The sequence below is a fragment of the Panulirus ornatus genome, chromosome 65, assembly GCF_036320965.1.
Source record: "Panulirus ornatus isolate Po-2019 chromosome 65, ASM3632096v1, whole genome shotgun sequence".
In the NCBI taxonomy this organism is placed as follows: Eukaryota; Metazoa; Arthropoda; class Malacostraca; order Decapoda; family Palinuridae; genus Panulirus; species Panulirus ornatus.
The window spans coordinates 9,288,266-9,294,453 of record NC_092288.1 but is presented as its reverse complement, the minus strand read 5'-3'; positions in this window follow the sequence as shown (position 1 = coordinate 9,294,453).

Genomic DNA, 6,188 nt, shown 5'->3' with positions numbered 1-6,188 from the left:
ATAAGAGAAGTATTCTACCTTAACTGTGCGAAGGTGACTGTTTACAAAACCATACTATGTTTGTGAGAAAGTGGATGTACAATTAGGGAATTTAGTCACACCAGAACCAGTTCTTTAGGTTGTGAAAGAGTAACAATCATCCTTTGTTTTCTGTTATAGTAAAGGAAGTTTTCTTTCTCTCCTCTGCAGTCTATCCAGTGAGCATGATGTAATTTTTAAGGAATATAAGGGTTAGGACTTTCTGACCCTCATAATAACCTTTTTCCCACTCTTCACTAACCACTTGACCATGGTAGCTTACTTGTTTCGGGTTCACCCTAATCAGTTAGTGAATGCTTCCAGACTGTTACCAGTTTGCTCATTTCCAGCCCTCTGGAGCTCCTAGTTCTGTAGGAGTGTGCACTGTCAGTATGTGCTGCTTCTAGATTGGCTTTTATATCCCATTAATTATTACACTATTTCTTTCATTTTTATGTTTACAAACAAATTCAAACAACAGCAAACCATTGAGTTCCTTCAAGGTTGTGTGTGATAGTTGGAGAAATCAGAGATTCATGGATTAGCAGATGATGCAAAGAGAAAAACCTGCAGACTGTCGATGTGACAAAGGAGGTGGAAATGATGTTAGTCTTGGATTTGAATCAAAATGGTTATTAAGTCTATCCATAAATGTATCTGTAGCACTGCTTTCAGCTTCTGTAGTTAGTAAATCATTCCAAATGTTACCAGTCGTGTTTAAGAAAATGTACTTTTAGGTAAAAGTTTGCCTTAAAAGTTTTTATCCATGACTGAGTGAAATCTATACATATTTGATGCTTGTTTCCTTTGGGAACTCCTTCAAGGCCAGTGAAGGCCATTGACTTAGCCTTTAGTGCCTCTCCCTAAGCTGGACACTGGCAGTGGGCAACTCTGGTGAAGTATTCTCATAAGCCCCTACCTCTTGTTCCAACTTAATACTTCCTAATGTGTCTACACAAAATTCCTACCAACTTCTGCTGCTTAGTGCCCACACCAAATGTTCCTGTCTGTCTGTCCATGGAAAACCTGCAAATCAAAGGCATCACAAGATTATTGTAAAACTTACCACTAACTTCCTACTGCAGACTGAACACCTGCTGACCTGCCAGCTTACTAAAATAGTAAAGGAATTTCTGTATGGAAGAAAATAAGGCTTAGAGAACAACCTGACATGTGGTCACTGAATCTTCATCCTTATGAACACTAATTATGTTCCTTATGCCTCAGGTAGTAACACTGTTTTCTTTAAGTTGCCATGTTTCGTTAGTTTTCTTTAAGTTCCATGTTTCCTCAGCTCAAGAGACCTGAACGTGCATTTATATCCTGTTTTTTTATGTCAAAGAAAAAAGTACCAACATTGTTAACTGGTCTGGGAAACAATATACGACTGAAGCTGTTTGTCAACATCTAGTGAGTTTTTTGTCAGTCTAATAGGCCTTATTTTTTTTTCTTATACTTAATCACTGTCTTCCGCATAAGCAAGGTAGCGCTATGAAACAGACGAAAGAATAGCCCAACCCAACCGCATACACATGTATATACATAAATGGCCACACACACACACACACACACACACCCGTACATTTCAACATATACATACATGTACATACACAGACATACACATATATACACATGTACATATTCATACTTCCTACCTTCATCCATTCCTGTCGCCACCCCGCCACACATGAAACAACACTCCCCTCCCCCATGCGCGCGCGAGGTAGCACTAGGAAAAGACAACAAAGGCCACATTCATACACACTCATTCTCTAGCTGTCATGTGTATTGCACCAAAACCACAGCTCCCTATCCACATGCAGGCCCCACAAAACTTTCCATGGTTTACCCCAGACCCTTCACATACCTTGGTTCAATCCATTGACAGCATGTCAACCCCGGTATAGGCCTTGTATAGGTAAACTTCCCTTGTCTTTTTCTCTGAGGAGACTGCATGCTTCAATGTGCACAAGTGGGAGCTTTCCAAAAGACTATATACAGTCTCAGTTTTTCATGTAGTTTATCTCATGAGGGTCTTATGAAAACTTGTCCTTATAGCCTTGGCCTCTAGGAGGAGAGTTAATCAGTTATATGCTGTGTCTTCATGTCTTTGATGAAAATATATGCTGGGCTAAGATAACCCAATCCCTAGATTTTTGGTAAAGAAAATTTGATATAGAGATACACGCAGTTCTGGCTATTATACGAGGAACCTACTTCTACCAGTCCCTCTTTTTATATGGTTAGAATTTACTACTTTGTGGATATGTGCAATGGAAAGTACACCAAAGCTTCAATGAGGGTTGGTGGGTGGAGTAAGTGTGAGTCCTGGTTAGAGCGTGCTTGTGATAGCACTAGGCTCCCATTCCTCTATCAAGGAATAGAGTATTGATATTGAATGGGTCAGTCTCACAGTTACCACTGGGTGCAGACCTCTGCTATTTGTGTATGCTTGCTATATGTGATTTTCCTGCGAACCGTTGTGTTTGTGGATATAGCATCTAAACATCTAGCAACATCATTTTATACCCCAGAACCAGCAATTAAGCAGAAGAGAATCTCTCTGACCTATGATATGAAACTGGAAATCTTATGATGCTGGTGTGAGAGTGTCAGCATGGTAGAAGGTGTGCCAAAACCCCTGTGAGAGTTGGCAGCTGGAGTAGTCATGGCTCTTGGGTGTAGTGATGTTCCCACCAGCAGGTCAGTCTCGCAGTTACCCCTGTCTGTGCTACTTGTGCAGTTTGGGTATACCCGCTAATGTGATCTTTCCTGCAACCTGGTCTGTTTATCTTTCTCAGTATGGCATCAAATGTCCAGCAACATCTTGTCTACAAGCTAATGTGATTTTCCTGTTACTCACTCTGTTTATGTTTCTTAATATGTCATCGAAAGGTCCAGCAACATATTGTCCTACCCAAGAACCAGCAGCCAATGGAAGAAAACCTCTCTGACTTTAGAAATGAAGCTAGAAATCTTACTACACTCCAAAGCTAGTGAGGGAGTGTAAGTGCCGTAGAGAGTGTGTCAAAATGCAGGTGAGGGTACGGGGGTGGAATAAGTGTGGGTCTTGGGTGGAGTGGGCCATGTTCCCACCAGCAGGTCTGTCTCTCACTTGCCATGGTTGTGTGTGGATTTATGCTACTGGTGCGATTTAGATGATTTTCCTGCAACCCATTGTGTTTGTGTTTGATGATATGTCACCCAGCAAAATCTCTTACCCCAGAACCAGCAGTTATTGCTGACCTTAAAAATAAAGTTAGAAATTTTATGATGTGCTAATGCTAGTGAGAGAGTACCGGCTCTTGGGTATGATTACCACCTGGGTGAATCTATTGTCTACAACATGATGGATGCAGAGAAAATTTGTAGTATGGTCCACTTTACTCCTGTCTGCCTTGGTGATGACAAAGGTTGGAAATCTACAAATGGAGAAGATGGAACATATGCCTTCATTATACACAGAGCACAAGACAAAGAAGAAATGCAGCGTTATTAACCTCCTGCAAAGGTCTAAAGCTCTTAAGATTCATAATCATTTATGTAAAGACATTATTGCTGAGCCAGAGACATTGCAAACAAGTAAAGGATGGCTAGATAAGTTTATTCAGAGTCAGAAGCTTCAAAACCTGGAGGTAACATAAGAATCCTCCCGTGCTGACCACAAAGTTTCTGCACACATTTGATTTTCCTTTATGTTTATTGGTTTGCTAAATGTAATTTCTCCTGTTTTGAGATTTTTGCACAGCATAATCCTAGAGCTGTGGTTTCGGTGCATTATACATGACAGCTAGAAACTGAGTGTGAACGAATGTGGCCTTTGTTGTCTTTTCTTAGTGCTACCTCGTGCACATGTGGGGGGAGGGGGCTGTCATTTCGTGTGTGGCTGGGTGGCGACAGGAATGAATAAGGGCAGACTATGAATTATGTACATGTGTATATATGTATATGTCTGTGTGTGTATATATATATGTATACGTTTAGATGTATATGTGCGTGTGTGGACGTGTATGTATATACATGTGTATGTGGGTGGGTTGGGCCATTCTTTCGTCTGTTTCCTTGCGCTACCTCGCTAACACGAGAGACAGCGACAAAGTATAATAAATATAAAATAATCCTAGCATAAAGTGAGGAATGGGTAGCTCTCATGTTATCTATCTATGTCCCTTGTTCCCAACTGTAACTCCCTCAATGGGGTAGCCATGGCAATGGATTTTTGGAAGACTTCAACAAAGCATCTTGCCAAATTCCCAGTTAAATCTCTTAGTGATGTTTTGGACTTACCAGAGATTATCAAGGGGACTAGTTTTTGGCGATGAAAATATCTACATGTATTTAGAACTTCTTTTATGGGATCAACCTGGACTTTATGCTAGAGCATGTTGAGAGAAAGGTGGCCTTTTACCATGGCCTTCAACAGAATTTTTTGTTCGAGGTGATCCACGAGAGGGCTTTTTGATATTCATCTTTCTCCTTTGTTAGATGATACCTTAGATTAGGTGTTATGGTTTTGCTTTGCTGTGCAGGGGATTCCTCCTTCAGGAGAGTCAGATTGCAAAATGCAATCAGATTATATATGAAGGATTTTTTCCCATTTGGGTTTGACCTTGTCTGAAATTTTTTCTTCTTTCTCTGGATATGTTCTTATCTTCATGGGGCAGATTACATAAGATAGAATTGTAAATTTTTAGAATTGAAAATCTTTTTTTCGTTTGAAATGGTGTCCTGTGAGCATTCTTGGTTTTTGCACTTTGCCTTACCTTCCTGTTGTCTTTCAAAAACCCTTTTTCTTTATCTGCTGAGACTGCCTGGCGTTTTGCATCTATGGTCTGTGAATTGTAAGATTAAATATGCTGGTAGTAAGGAAGTCAATGACATCAGCCTTGTTGGGTTGCATATTGTCTGTGTATGGACCTGACAATGAGCAAGCTGCCTTTGATCATGAGTAAGTGGTCAGTGAAGGATGGGTGAAGGCTAGTGCTTTTTCCCTTACATTCATAAAGAATATATCTCATGCTTATGGGTCACCATTTTGGAGAGAATAGGTTTTTCAATTTTCTTACATATTTTTAAACACATTTTGTTGTCTTGCCTTATCTAGATGAATAGTGACCTCATTTGTACACATCCACACTGTAGCTTTCATGTATAGTGCATCAAATCAGAGCTTGTCATCCACCATGAAGTACCAAAGAGGGATGTAAAGAAGAGTATAGTTTGGGGTTTTTGCAGATGAAATAGTTGACAGTAGAATCAGAAGCTAAGAAAAACTACCAAGAAGAACGGGATGCATTGTACAATGGGAGAAGAAAACATGATGGAAATTATTGATGAAAATTTAAGTATATTAAGTCATGGTGTATTTGTCAAAAGGTGCAACATGGAAAGAAATAGACAGTGAAGGAAACATCAGAGATCTAAGTGTGAGATGAGAAACTTAAATTCAAGGAGCACGTTGATAAGTTAGTATTTTCAAATTAGATAAACGAGTAACATTGTAGGGAAAATTTTCAAAAAGATACAGTTGAGCAGAGATGAAAATAGCTGTGTTGAATGGTCAGCAGTCAAATAGATAAGTAACAGAATTTAGAAACAGTAAACAAGCTGAAGTGTTGGTATGCTGTTTACTGTCTGTTTCATTAATCTGGTTTTAAAAGCTAAAGAGTGTGATTAAGTCACCCTCACTTTCTACTATGATTGGCAAATTTAAAGCCTCTATCTTTGATCTGTAATTCAGCTGTCCTAATTTTAGTACCATCTTGGTTACTTTTTCTGGACCTTCTCTAAAGCTCTTTTAGCTTCTTTAGATGTGGTGACCAAACAAGAAAAGCATTCATCCACACCCTTCAATTTTGCTCCCTCTTCTCTCCCTCATTCTGCATCTCGTCTTGACATAGCTTCCTCAAAAACTCAGAATTGGACAGGATATCTCCAATCAGGTAGACAAAATCTTGCTAAGGTTAATGCCTCCAAGACCCGATTTCTACCCTCCTCTCTTTTGAAAACTCCTCACAACTCTCGCCTTTCCTTTGACAGTTCTTTAATTCCACCTCTTGACACAATAGACATACTTGGTTTTACTGTAACATCCTTTCTTTCTTGGAAACCCCACATTGCAGGAATAGTTAAGTCTGCCTCTTAAGAAACTGGGTGTCCAGTTTCGATGT